General features: G+C 39.9%; 1 long non-coding RNA gene across 3 annotated transcripts in view; it reads left to right on the top strand.

Annotated features, from left to right (window-relative positions):
• Positions 1 to 15,088, top strand: part of LOC120408540 — a 28,006-nt gene extending 12,918 nt beyond the window's left edge. Inside the window, exons 4-5 of one of the 3 annotated variants that reach the window (XR_005600767.1) lie at positions 1,291 to 1,398; positions 14,692 to 15,088. This is a non-coding gene — a long non-coding RNA (uncharacterized LOC120408540). Of the gene's footprint in view, positions 1 to 1,290; positions 1,399 to 7,294; positions 7,386 to 14,691 lie in introns of those variants that run through there. The other 2 variants (XR_005600766.1, XR_005600768.1) reach the window with 2 other exon arrangements.
• Positions 15,089 to 15,327: the final 239 nt, after the last annotated feature.

Here is a 15,327-nt window from a genome sequence, read left to right as displayed (position 1 = left end):
TGCAACCCCTGCTGCTATCACCTGATTGGATGCTGAGGCAACAGAGAATAGATGAGGGGGAGGGATACCCTGACTGCATCTCCCTCCACTCCCTGACCATCCCTTACCTCCACCCTTGAATGCCCCTTGCAGTGGGGGTGTCACTGCATGGGGAGTGCAGTATCGATATTCGCTGTAGTGGCCTCAGTCTTAACCTATGTTCCTTTTATGCCAACTTTAGAGCAGCTGTTGTCTTTAGGCCACTATTGTCTTTCAAAGTCTTCCTGCATCACCCCTCTCCCCCAATGTACTAATACGTTAATACTCACTAGCCATATCAATGCTGTCAGGTAGATACATATTATTAGCTCCAATAAAGCCAAAACTAGAATTCAGGTGTCCCTTGTTTCCAAACCCCTAGTCTACACTGCTTCTCACATTATTGAGCTGTTCCCTATTTGATCAGAGGATCACTCACTGCTCAGCAGAGGTGGAGTTCAGCTGTGGCCTGGTATCTGGGAGGGAGACTGTTGACGTTAGCACCATTAATGGCTGCCTAGGAAGCCCTGAGTCCACTGTAGCCACCAGCTAGTCTGGCATTCCTCCCCATTCCCCTTCCCCGCAAACATGGACATGTTGTGATCTTCACAGGGCAACAAAGAGTAACCCTGCAACATATGAGTTATTGAAAAAATCACAGTGACAAACTTCTAGCTTCAGCTATCAGTTTACATTGATTTTCACTGGCTTACATTTTCAAGGCTATCACTGCAAAGAAACAGGACCTCTGTATTAAATGAAAGCTAAGATTATCCTTAATATTTACAGTATTCCGAAATTTGAGAAGAGTAGTGGGTATGGGCTTTGTGGGCCTGAGCCTGCAAATTCTTATTCATGTGTATAGGCCTTACTCATGTGAATAATAGTTTGTAAGATTGGGTCTGCTATGCACAAGGATATTGAATACATTGATATAACAGGCATCATGGAAACTTGGTGGAATGAGAAAAATCAATGGGACATGGTAATATCAGGGTACAAAATATATAGGAATGACAGAGTAGGTCATGCACTATATGTGAAAGAAAGAATAGAGTCAAATATAGTAAAAGTCTTAAATAATGTATAGAATCTATATGGATAGAAATTCCATAGTTGAATAATAAGAGTACAGCAGTAAAAATATATTACTCTCCACCTGACCAGGCTGTAAAACACCAAGGGAGATTAGAGAGGCTACAAAGGCAGAAAATGCAATAGTAATGGGGAATTTCAACTATCCTCATACTGACTGAGTATATGTCACCCCAGCAAGGGATGCAGAGAGAAAATTTCTAGACACCGTAGATGACTGTTTCTTGAAGCAGCTTGTCCTGGAACCCACAAGGGAAGAGGCAAGTCTTCCTAAATGCAGCACAGGTGAGCACAACTGAACTGCTTGGTAATAGTGACCATAATGTAATTGAATTTAACATCCTTGGGCGGGGGGGGGGGGAAGGGGGGAGGAAATGCCACAGAAACCTGTCACAGTGGCATTTCACTTCAAAAATGGAAATGATGGAAAAATTAAGAAGCTAGTTAAATGGAAAAGAAAAGGAATAGTCACCAGGATAAAATGCCTGCAAACTGCAAGGAGACTATTAAAAACACTATAATAGAGGCTCAAATGAAATGTATACTCCAAATAAATAAGTAACAACAGTAAGAAAAGCTAAAAAATGCCATAATGGCTAAACAGAGTAAAAGAAGTGGTTAGAGGCAAAAAGGCATCCTTTAAATATTGGATGTCAAATACTAGTGAGGAAAACAGAAAGAAGCAAAAATTCTGGCAAGTCAAGCATAAAAGTATAATTAGGCAGGTCAAAAAAGAATTTGAAGAGCAACCAGCAAAAGACACAAAAACTAATAGAATTTTTTTTAATTACATCAGACATAGGAAGTTTGCCAAAGAATCACTCAAGGAAGGTTCCAAACAAGCACTCAGGGAAGACAAGGCTGTTGTGGAGAAGCTAAATGAATTCTTGTCACTAGTCTTCTTGGCAGAGGATGTGAGGGAGATTCCCACACCTGAGCCACTCTTTTTAGGTGACAAATCTGAGCAACTGTCCCAGATTGAGGTGTCAGTAGAGGAAGTTTTGGAACAAATGAATAAATTACACAGTAATAAGTCACAAAGACCAGATGGTGACCAGTTCTGAAGGAACTCAAATATGAAATTGTAGAACTATCAAATGTAAATCAGCCTCTGTAGCAGATGACTGAAGGATAGCTAATGTAATTATTAAAAAAGGCTCCAGGGGCGATCCTGGCAATTACAGGCTGGTAAACCTAACTTCAGTACCAGCAAATTAGTTCAGTCCAGACGAGATAGAGATGAATCCTTCAGGATGCTGGAATGATACAACTAGAAGGAGAGAATGAGGTGACACCTGTGTCCCTCTTGTCTACCCTGAGTTCACAGTCTGCAATGCACAGCTGTTTCTGGATTATCAGGTAGCCAAGATTTCCAGGAGTGCCTTTTTCTGCCTTCATTTGCTCTGATATGGACCTTGCCACAGTTATTCATGCCTTTGGGCTGGTCCACACTAAGAAGGGGGGTCGAACTAGGGTATGCAAATTCAGCTACATGAATAGCGTAGCTGAATTCGAAGTACCCTAGTTCGAACTACTCACCCGTCCAGACGCCGCGGAATCGAAGTCCGCGGCTCCAAGGTCGACTCTGCCACCGCCGTTTGCAGTGGTGGAGTACCGGAGTCGACCGGAGCACGCGGGGAGTTCGAACTATCGTGTCCAGATTAGACGCGATAGTTCGAACTCCGAGAAATCGAACTCACCACGTCGACCCGGCAGGTAAGTGTAGACTAGCCCTTTGTGACTCCACTGGATTACTTCAGTGCTCTCTACTTGGTTTAGCTTTGAAGTCCACTTGCAATCTACAGCTAGTTCACAACACAATTTCTCATCTATTTAGCATTGCTAGCCATATGGAGCATATTACACCTGTAGACTGTACTGGCTTCCAGTTTACTTCCAGGTCAATTCATGGTGATGACTTTGATCTATAAAGCCCTACATGATTTGAGTCAATGCAACCGCAGAGACCAATTTTCTCCCTATGTACCATTTCAACAGCTTGGTTTAGTTCTGTCTAGCCAACTCTTTCCACAATGTGTGTGCTATAGCAGCTGTGTGGCCTACTATGTAGGGATACATAATCTCTTTACTGCTGTTCCCTGGTCAGTGATGTAGGATTATGACCCTCACTGTCCCTCTGATTTCCACAGACTACCCCTCTTTGTCCCCCACAGCATGGCTTGTTTACTTGCAATGTGGCTGAATTAATAATGCATAAAATTTTCCTTTCCTGATATTTTGTGATTCTAAATGTAGGTCTTAATGTCTCATTAATATAATTTCCTAATTCAATGTGTGGAAGGTTGGTTTTGTATGAGAGTCTCCAGTTTTGAGAGCTCATTCTTGATCTTCTCCTGTTTGCTGTACAGGATACTGATCAGGTGGTTCCTCAGTTTCTTTGAGAGTGTGTGGCACAATCTCTCACCATAGTAGTGTAGTATGTTGACTGCAATGGATTTTTCTACCTTCAGTCCATTTGGTATGATATCCATTTGTTTGCACTTGGAGAGGAAGATGATGCATGTCTGTATCTGTGCAAGTTTTTTGATGAGGTTGATGGATTTACACTTCATATGGCTAAATGTAGTGCCCTGCATGGTGTCAAGTATCAGAGGGTGTTAAGGGTAATTAACATGAGCGACTCCATTTTGTAAGTTCCCCTATTTTGTATCCATCATTAACTAAAAGCGAGCACATCATGTACAAAGCTCCCAAGGGCAGCATTAAAGAAAGATAAAGCCAGAAACAGGAAAGAGGATAGGAAAACAGCTGCAACAGCATAATTAAGGAAAAATTCTAGTATGCAAGGTAACAGCTGGACTGTGCACTAGCCAGCACGAGGACAATGACTAGCTGTAATAGGCTAAAGATAAGAAAATGGCTTGTTTATTGGCTAAGGCTTCCGATCCATGAGGGTAGCATGCACTCCTAAAAGGTATATAGCTTCTATGTAATCTGCAGCCTGGGTCTCTCCCTGACTAGCAGGGGGACACCACGTTCGAACGTTGTTTGAACCTTGTGCAATAAAACTTTGTTGTTTGGACACTCTGTAAATCTTTGGTTTTTGTGCCTCAGCCTAGAAACGAATGGTGTGTGGCCTACAGGTATAATTTGCAACAGAGGGGTAGCCCTGTTAGTCTGTATCCACAAAAACAACAGGAGTCTGGTGGCACCTTAAAGACTAACAGATTTATTTGGCCATAAGCTTTCCTGGGTAAAAAACTCCACTTCTTCAGATGCTTGGAATGAAAATTACAGATGCAGGCAAACATATACTGACACATGAAGAGAAAGGAGTGACCTTACAAGTGGAGAACCAGTGCTGACAGGGCCAATTCAATCAGGGTGGATGTGGTCCACTAGCAATAATTGATGAGGAGATGTCAATACCAAAAGAGGGAAAATTGCTTTGGTAGTGAGCCAGTCACTCCCAATCCCTATTCAAGCCCAAATTAATGGTGTTAAATTTGCAAATGAATTGTAGCTCTGCAGTTTCTCTTTGAAGTCTGTTTTTGAAGTTTTTCTGTTGAAGAATGGCTACTTTTAAATCTGTTATAGAATGTCCAGGGAGATTGAAGTGTTCTCCTACTGGCTTTTGTATTTTACCATTCCTGATGTCTGATTTGTGTCCATTTATTCTTTTATGCAGAGACTGTCAGGTTTGGCCAATGTACATGGCAGAGGGGTACTGCTGGCACATGATGGCATATATCACATTAGTAGATGTGCAGGTGAATGAGCTCCTGATGGTGTGGCTCATGTGGTTGGGTCCTTGATGGTGTCGCTAGAGTAGATATGGGGACAGAGTAGGCAATGGGGTTTGTTACAGGGATTGGTTCCTGGGTTAGTGTTTCTGTGGTGTGGTGTGTAGTTGCTGGTGAATATTTGCTTCAGGTTGAGGAGCTGTCTGTAAGTGACGACTGTCCTGCCTCCCAAGGTCTGTGAGACTGAGGGATCGTTTTCCAGGATAGGTTGTAGATCTTTTATGATGTGCTGGAGAGGTTTTAGTTGGGGGCTGTATGTGATGGCCAGTGTTCTGTGTTTTCCTTGTTGGGCCTGTCCTGTAGTAGGTGACTTCTGGGTACCTGTCTCACTCTGTCAATCTGTTTCCTCACTTCCCCAGGTGGATCTTGCATCTGAAGAAGCGGGGTTTTTTACCCACAAACGATTATGCCCAAATAAATCTATTAGTCTTTAAGGTGCCACCGGACTCCTTGTTGTTTTTGTGGATACAGACTAACACAGCTACCCCTCTGATACTAATTCAATGTGTATATGTTAGTCTGTAAGTTCACTGCACTGGAGATCTTGTCATTCATGTGTCCTGGAGTTTTGAGCCATTAGGGCTGTACTGACATTTACCTAGTAATAATTATTCATCTTGAATTCCAGAAAAGATTCTGATATTTGCCTTTGGCTGAATGATGTCTGTCCAACACCTATGCAGGTACAATTCCAGGCAGTGTCCTCCCTATAGTACATGTAACTTGGACAGCTCAACCACTTCTTCTTCCGTGACAATTATGATGGGGCTGAGTCAGTCCAATGGAAGACGCTCCACTTCGTTCTGATACCTCCCTGTAACATGGGTCATTTCTTCTTCCCTTGGCCACGTGGCCAGTTCATGTCAGCATCTCCCTCTGCTGTTTTCCTTAGACCCCTCTTCTTCCTTCCTCCCACTGCGGCTCCTCTCCTGCCCACCATCTTATTTCCAACTGTGCTCTCCATCCCCTGGCCCTACACTTAGGGGTGAATATAGGAACCCTGACAGACTGCTGATTAGAGGTGTACCTCTAAGCTCCAAGGAGGATGCTGAGTTATTCCTCACTTTTGCAATCTCTATTTTAACACTCTCGTTTTGCCCCAGCTGAGATACTTTCAGTACACTCCATTCAGCAATGGCAGGAAATAAGTGATTTGCCTGAGTTCTCTCTTTTGGTTGGCCTTACACATTTCCTTTGTTTGATGTTGAGTGGCTTCTTTTATTTGTTATTTTAATGGATTCCTGTGGGCTGTCTATCTGATTCTTGATAAATTTCTTGACATCCATCACTGACAATGTAAGTCAATCAGGCCGTAAGAGGGGACAATACTGAATTTAGTATAATCAGGTATGGGTTTTGCATTCTCTATAATATGATAACTAAGAATAAGTACCCTAACTCTACACTTACAGTATTGCCAACTCCAAGCATTCAAAAATCATGAGTCAGGCCCCAATAATCATGCAACTGACTTTAAGACAATTTTAAAATAATACATTTTGGGTTCTTTTTATTTGCCTTCTGGTGTTTGAGCTGTAAGAGGGAGTGTGGGTCGTGTGTTTGTCATGTCTTTAACCTTTTTTCTGTAGCCAGGAGCACTAGAATCCTGTTTTTACATAAAAGCTGAAGTTCTCCTTTAATCTGCTGCTTCCAGGAGCTGGGGTTTCAAGAAAAGGACTAAATATTGTGAGAGGTGCAATACAATCAAAAGTTAACTTAGAAGTTCAGTATTTGGGCCAAATTCTGCATTTCTTAATTAAGCAAAATCCCATGGAATCCCATTAGCAGACTTGACATAGTTCACATACAATAACAAAGTAGTGCATTTCCACTATAAGGTGTTCAGATACCCGTCTTGGGTGCATTATAAAAATATGAGTAGACAAACTGATGGATAAGAGAAAAAGATGAAGATTACAAATCCAGACCTCGATCCTGCAATCTGCTTTGTACAAGCTGACCCCTGAGCAGCTTAAAGGCCTGCCTATGTGCATCTGACTGCAGGCCTGGGGCTGTGATTTCCATTTCTGCTGCAGTGCGCTGATATTTCAGGGCTTTCTCTTATATTTTAAACTAGGTATACTTACATTTATGAGTAAATTTGTTAGAGTGGTGAGAATGTTTTAGCCATGTGACTCCCCAGTGGCTATTACAACAAGGCATTGGCTAAAGCCTTCACAACAACTCCAATAAATGGATCTATCTATCTATCTATCTATCTATCTATCTATCTATCTATCTATCTATCTCTAAAGGAAAGCACTTAACATTTTTAGCTATTGTAGAAATCTTTTAACAAATGTTTCACTGGAATCCTATACACTATCATTCCACCATCAGAAGCAGAATACAACCACCACACAGGTAAACTTTAACCAGATTTGATAGTGTCTCTTTTTTTCCTGTATGTATTTCAGCTCCTGTACATTTTCATCTGTGAGTATGCAAGTTCCTTAAGAAAATGTTTACTTACGTTTGACAGTTGGCAGCTTGTCAGAACCAAACCAACTTCCTGAAGAAGGACATTATTTTGCATGTTCCCTGCTGATTGGCGAATGTGTAATGTTTTACTTGAAATTCTAATTAAGTTTAAATTAAAATTCTTTAGGTTTTTAATAGGAGAGAAAACTTGTTGGTGCCTCTTTCAGTTAAACGTTATATTTGCCAGCCTGCCTGGTCCAAACCAGCTTCCATTTCCACACTTAATATTGTTATTTTAGTGTGGGTTTTTCGTTCTGGGACTTTAGGAAAACTATACTATTCAAATAATCTCCCCTTTCTCCAATTAAAACACTCTCCTTTAGGTTTAGGGTCACAGGAATTCCAAGAATAAATACACTACCCCTGTAATTTGCACATACCTGGTGCTCTGAGATTTTCCTCAAAAGTTTGCTAGGCACACACTATACATTCATCCATGTACATAAGTAGATTATTACATTACACTTTACATATAGGGTCAGATTGTGCCCTCCACTACAGCCCATTTGTGTTGTTCTAGTGGCAAAAAGGGGTCATAAAGGTGGCCCAGTCAGACAGCTGATGTGGGAATCCACAAATGTTTTAGGCTTGCTATATTAGCTGTATACCTCCCCCGTCTCACAACCTCCACCACAGGCCATGTGTCAGCAGCACCCCGGAGCTCCAGCTGGTCCTTTGTGGGTGCAACAGCCCCTTCAGCTGCTCTAAGTTGTGCTGGGTCCCTAGGATCAGGGAAACAGAACGATGGCATAAATCCATTTGTATCCCTCCCGCATCTCCCAAGCTCTTCTCTGGTCACAATTCAGCTAGAGGATCAGGGTCATACATTTTCTATCTGTGTAGTTCCTTTCAGAACGTTGTGACTAAATTTTATCCTACATGGAATGAGAGGTTGGTATCACTGGCCTAATTCTCAGCCACTTAATAGATGTACATATGACCTCAGAACGTTGAGAGATTATTTTCACAGATCTCTGTTTGAAGATCTGGATGTGATAGAGGTTATCAGACCCAGGCTTCTCCTAGGCCAAAGCCAAAGATATAGCAATGTGTGGAATTGGAAAAGTAACTCATAAAACTCCATGTGGTTCACTGCATAGAGCTGTCAAGGCATTATCCCCTTGGGAAGCATGAGTTTAGAGTGGCAGTTGCTATGGATTCTGAGTTATACAGAGCCCAAAGATGCACAAGAAATCTCATTCCAGCCCTGCCTATCTCAGGGAAACTGTGGGCAGTTCTGGCTCCACTTACTACACTGTTTCAGACCTCCCACACTTTACATCACATGAGACCACTGGGTGCCTGGTTATACCCCAAAAGACTCTGATCATGGTTCATATAATCTCTTCTACTATTGTGTATCAAAGGAGCTAAACAAGCAGCTAGTGTGGCTGGTAAGTGGGGTATACATAGGGTGACCAGATGTCCCGTGTTTATAGGGACAGTCCCATTTTTGGGGACTTTTTATTATATAGGTTCCTATTACCCCCCATCCCCTGTCCTGTTTTTTTCACAGTTGCTATCTGGTCACCCTAGGTATATAAGAAGCAGACTTCAACCCACATAAGACCACAGGTAAGTTTTTCCTCTGTAATGCATAATCCATAGATCTTTAAATGAGGGAGAAGGGGGTATATTTATCTATTGAGTTAAAATGTCCTTCACTAAAATCAGAAATCCACTAATGTTCCCTTCATATTTATAAAAATCCCAATTCTCATCTTAACCCAAATTGCATAATATAATACTTGTAAGCATATGGGGCCATGTTACTGTTCTCTGTAACATGGGTATAAATACTGTTTAACTCCACTTACATCAACAAAGTTACTCCAGCTATGAGAGCAGGAATTGGCTCCTGGAGTCTCATAAGGTTAATTCTCAGCTCTCTGCTCTTTTTTATGTACCATATCAGTCATCTTATTTAATTACTTTTAAACATAACTACATGTTCCATTTTCACACTGATGACACTTAATTGAATGTATCTTTTGACACCTTTAATGATTCCTCACACTCTGCCTTGACTTAAACTCAGGGCTTTGTCTCTTCCTTCAGTAGAACATCTCAAAGACAGAAGTGCTTTCTTAGAATAAGAAGAACTTCCCCAAAACCCCTTCTCTGTCCTTAACTCTCACCTCCCATTTGCTTCCACTGCTCCCACTCTTGGATATGCTTCATTGTCCCTGAATTTTCCTTCTCCTCTTGTGCCTCATATAATTGAAATCTATCTACTAACACCTACATACTACTTCCCTTGAATTATGCTGCCTGAAATCTATCTCCTGCAAAACAATCAGCATTTATTTGACTGTTGCATCTCCCTTCTCTCAAATGCCCCCAATTTTCTGGTCTCTGGAATACAAAATGCTGCAGCCTGCTTTCTTACATATACCAAGAAATTTGACCATATCATTCTGAGCCATAAATGACTCTATTGGCATAGATTTCAGAATCCAGTTTAAAATTACCCTCCTTGTTTGACAAACTCCCTGAGGATTTTCTACAGTTTACGTCATGGATCTTTTGTATATCTCTGTTCTACTCACTGCTCCTTTCATTCATCTAGCATCTGCTTTCTCTCTGTCCCTTCTCAGAATCTCACCATTGCAGAATCTCACCTTCACCTCTTCATCCTTCCTGCATTTCTATGCCTTACCAACTTACCCTCTTTTCAAATCTCCACAGGATCAAACCATGTTTTTAGCAGGTTCTGAAGTTGCATTCAAGTTTTCTTGAACTAAGCCTATCTCAGACATTAAGGAGCAAATGCTACCCTTCTCAGGATATGCCTGTGGGAGACTAACTCATCCTTATATTCACTTCTCAAGGAAGAGCATTTTAGGGAAATGTTGGAGGAGGTAATGCTGCATCCTTCCAATCTCATAGGTCCTGGAGATATGACAGGAAGGGAACCCCAGTGCTGAAGAGAAATGACTTGTGTGCTGCAGATTTTCTGTCTCTCCTCTCCTGGGGAGACATGACTCCTGCAGAATTCTGTTTTTATTGGGCAGCCAATCTGTGCCTGCACAACTCCCCCTTCTCCCACTCCTAAGAGTGGTGGAGAAATGAAGACTGTAACTACTGCTCCAAGCAATATTAACTTAGGCACAGAAATCTGAAAACATATCCACTACTGCTTTGTGGAGGAAGGCAATGATATAAAGTTCTTCTTCAAGTCCCTGAAATTCCACAGAGCCCAATCCTCATGAAACTCCAGAGGACGGAGTTTTATTGCATTCCAGAGGAGAGATCATGCCAGTTTCCCCTTTATGCCCTCTCAGCCAGTTCTACAGATATGGGTTCCTTCCGCTTGCAGAAGTATTGGGGACAATCTGTCCCCAAATATGTCCATTACAATGTCTTCCTGGCTTGGACATAATACTTATATTCTGAGGAAGTAATGGGAGACCACTTATCTTTTTTAGGGCCCTTTTTGCCTGTATCCCCACCCAAATGTATGGGTTTATTCATCCAACTTATTCTGGAGCCGCTGTAATGCCTGTTCTTACCAATTTCAAAGTGAAGATTTGAGTGGAGAATCAAGTTCACAGTGTGGTTAGGCACTATGGATGCAGAGTTCTGACAGTCACTTTCAGTTCTGGCTTTCTATTCAAGCCTGCCAGCTGTTCTCAGATTTGAGTCTCTGCAGTCTGTCAGCTGTTCTCAGGATAGCCCAATTTAAGGCTTTTGTTTTGTTTTTGGTGATGTGGCCAAATTTCCAGCAGGGAAAAACTTAAAACTATTCAATTAATTCAATGCCTGACATGAGCTATTTCTGAACTTTCTCTAGTTATTTCCTTCAGTGAAGATACTCCAGATTTACACCAGTATGACTAAAAGTCTAATATTTCTCTGGTAATAGGTGCATTAAGAGGTAGTATATGTATCTGTCTAGGTACTTCTATATAGCAACCATGACTATAGAAGTCAGCACATGCCAGATATCTTGGAATCCCCCTTGGCATGGACAGTGATATGTGTATTATATCAATAGGAATTAATAATGTGACTTTTTTTAGCTTATACAAAGAATGAAGATAGAACAGTGAAAATAGAAAAGTAGAGTTATTCCATTTGATCTCTTTTATATGAAAGTTCATTCTCAGACACTTGTTATTTTTAGTCTTCTAAATCAAATGTTTTCCAATAGTTTTGTTTCAAAAGTGAGTTCATAGAAGACAGTGGTTCAAGTGGTTAGGAAGGGTCAATCAGGTCTTTCACTTCTACATCATTATTCTGGATATAGCCAAAGGCAGTTGTCTCCATGGCCCTGATTTTTCAGATTACTCATCTAAACCAACTCTTGCATCTGCACAAAGCCCCATAGAAGTCAGTAGGGCTGCACTTGGGTACAGAAGTCTGCCCATGTGTTAGGCCTAAAGTGGTCACAGTTTCAGGGCTGTTCAATGGTCTGTGTGAAGTGAGTTCCATTTCCGATTGGACAGGTGCCCCTAACACAAACCTACCACCACAACTAGTACCAATTTGTCTGCCTTTTTAGTAATTGCAGGGCCTGAGCCTGGAGGCAGAATTCAGTGCTTCTCAACAGGTATTCAGCACCTCAGAGAACAGGACCCTCAAAGAAGTCAATCAGTAAACATGCAGTACTATCCCTGTCCCTCTAGTTCAGGTGTGAGACACATTGGTGGGGCAGTGAGAAGAGACCTGCATTTTTATTGCTCATATTGTAACTATTCTAGAGATAAATAGGAGGCTTCAGACTTCAGGGATGTTAATGTAGCACATTGCACAAGCACTACACTTATAGACATTTTAAAGCCTTAATACAGATCATCAAGATATCTTCATTTAATGTCATATATAACTGTTCATGTATCAAATTAAAACCTATGTGCCATATCTTATTTAGTGGTTTTAACACATCTATTGCCATTTCAGTGCTGTAATTTCTGGCATTTGGTTCCCCAGGGTATATCTGGTAGACACAAAGTACAAGTAAGCCTGCAGGTTTCTACAGGCAAAGCAAGTGTCAATGTTATTGCTACACTCTGTTTAGTTTGAGTGAATCTCAGTTATGACAATGATAGGATGCTTGTTACATGCCTAAAAGCCAGGGATCTAATGTAGACACCCAATATATAGCAGTAATATTTTAAGAACTGTTTGTTAAATAACAAATCTAAATCTCTTGCTTAAATAATAGAAATGTCAATGTATTTAACCTCTGCAAAGACTTCCACTGAAATCCCCAAACATATCAATATGCTGATCTGAAATCTTTGAAAGAATCAATATCCAGTATCAGGAACATTTATTCATGCTTAGTGCAAAGAAGTTTTACTTTTTTCCTCAAAAAGACAATATAATTAAACATTTGGCCTTTCAAAGCTAACATATTAAACATATATTTTGATAAAAAGGCAATATTTTCATATACTGTGCAAAAAACACTTTCTTCTTTCAAGAGTGTACTCAGCTGCAGAGCATCCTATTAAAATGCTGCTGAATATGAAATAAAAACTGGATTTAAGTGTTCTGCTGATATCCAGTTTATTCATGGGAAATAACAATGTAAAAAGAAGCAATCATTTTCTTGGACTAAAATTCCAAAAGCTGTCTCAGAACCTTCAAACTAGGATTTTATATATATATGAAATGTGTGGTCTTGAATACTATGGTATTTCAAAAGGCCAGTGTTTCAATAACCCAGTGTAAAATAGAGCCATCTGCATTCTGTATGCTGAGCAAAGAAATAAAATTATACTTTAAGGCAACCGTGAAACTGTGGCATTCCAAAAATGGCATATTGCAATGTGTCCTAGAGCATTAGATATCCGTTAATCTTTTAGCAGCTTTTTTTGAACAGAGCATTTCTTTGAGTATGAATGCTTGTTTCCAAAGAGACCATGCCCTCGTCTTAGGGAGGGGTTATGAAGACTACTGAAAAAATTTGTCGGGACACCAGATTTATAACCCCTTCTCTTTTTCAAAATTTACCATGTAATCTTTAATCTCTGGAAAACTTTGATTTAACGTCATCTAAAAGATATGACTGTATTCCTACAGCCCACTAGCCAGAAGGCAGAATACAAGGGTGTTGGTGTGTGGACTTCATCCAAGATTTCCAGAGAAGACTTGATGTGATCTCTAGGCACAAAGGTGATAGTGTCACCTCCAAATCTAATTGCCAGAGCAGGAAAATGTACATTGTTATTTTTAGCACCATAGCATGAGTCCCACAAGCCAGGCTCTGAGCCTCACTGTTGCAAGTGTTTTGTTTTGTTTTTTTGTAGTGTAGACATACCCTTACTGTCATAAAATTACATAGACTGGCATATGTTTCAGAGGTTAAAAAAGCTGAATCATTGTAAATATTACTTTAACAATTTGATAATCCGTTGAGTTAATAAGTCTACTACCTGGACATTCTGTGAGCATGAAAATACACTCCCAGAAGATCACATTCTGATAACCTTACTCTTGTTGAGTAGTAGTTTGACTAGCTCCAGTGATTTAAATGGAACTACTCTCAGAGTAAGATACCACTCAACATGAATTAGGAACATCAGAAACTGACACTCTTCTCTTCCCAGGCAAACTCTGAAACAAACAATAATTTTTAACTTTTTAATTTAAGTTAACTTCTTTCAATTTCAAGAAATTTGTGCCCTTAATATTCTAGATACAGTATATTTGCTTCCTAGTAATCTTTACAGGTGTCTGTGTAGTCAATTACACAATATATTCCTATTTTTTTTTCTTGAAGAATTGGGCTTGGAATGCCATGCTTTCAAGATGTGAAACTGTACATAGTATGAAACAAAATCCATTAACTGAATGAATTTTAGAGTGTTATAAGATTATATTTCATTTTATAATGTCAAAGGTTCCATAGGCAAAAATTTGCAACAGTTAAGAAGTATGACCTTTAAATTAGTCACAAGAAATTCAAGGCATAAACTTTAATATTAACTCATGAGCAGCAAGTAGTCTAAAAAATCTGTTAGAAGCAATGAATCTTGCAACCCTTACTCATGTGAGTAATCCTTGCTCACACATGCAGTTCCATTGATAGCTGGGACAAATCGTGTGAATGAGGATTATTCAGATAAGAATGAGTACAGAATTGGGCCCTTTAATTGCGAAAACTCCTTAATATGTCAAGGATCCAGGACCCAGTTCAACAAAGCTCTTAAGCATATGCTTAGCTTTAAGCCCATGAGTAATATGATTCCTACTTTAAAGCAGTTTGGCGTGTGTTTTACTTCAGTGCTGATCAGGGCCTCAGCTCCGAAGATGATTAGATCTGTTCACACATTTGTACAGTAAATAATGAAAGTAATATTGGTTTTTATTATTTTTATTACAGTATGAATCAAAGAGACATTGACAGTTACTTTTTGAGCAATAACATTTGAAAATGTATCAGTGGAAAAGGACAAAAATGATACTGAAGAGGATACACACCTTGAAAATGCTTTGCTAATGGATGATTTCTAAATCATTTCCATAGTCACCAAAACTTGTACCTATAAATGGTCTGAGATATAAATGCTTTAAGAATATTTTCTACAGCTTGGAGTGGCAATATGATGGCCAGACATGTTCACTGTGTAGCTATGGAAATTTTTGTACTAATACTTCAGATCCAAAGGCAGAGACATGACAGGAGACAAATGTTACATCCTGTACTTACCCACAATTAAAAAAAAATGTTTGAAAGTTCCATGATTTTAATTGAGTCAGTGGACAGTTTAAAAAAATTCAGTTTTATTGGTGTATTTTGTTAGAGTGAAAAATAAAGCTATTAATAGAAGTCATTCAAAAATGGTGGTCTGTATTTTTAACGTATTAAGTCCTCAATTCAACAAAGTACTTAACAACATGCTTAAGTCCCTTTTAACTCAATGAGAATTAAGCATGTGCTTAAAGGTAATTATACTTTAATTCTGTATACAGAATTACAGGAATGTAGGGCTGGAAGGGACTCAAGAGGTCATCTAGT

Source organism: Mauremys reevesii, linkage group 6 (genome assembly GCF_016161935.1).
Source record: "Mauremys reevesii isolate NIE-2019 linkage group 6, ASM1616193v1, whole genome shotgun sequence".
Taxonomy (NCBI): domain Eukaryota; kingdom Metazoa; phylum Chordata; order Testudines; family Geoemydidae; genus Mauremys; species Mauremys reevesii.
The sequence above is the reverse complement of the archived record's forward strand: the minus strand, read 5'-3'. Positions and strand labels throughout refer to the sequence as shown.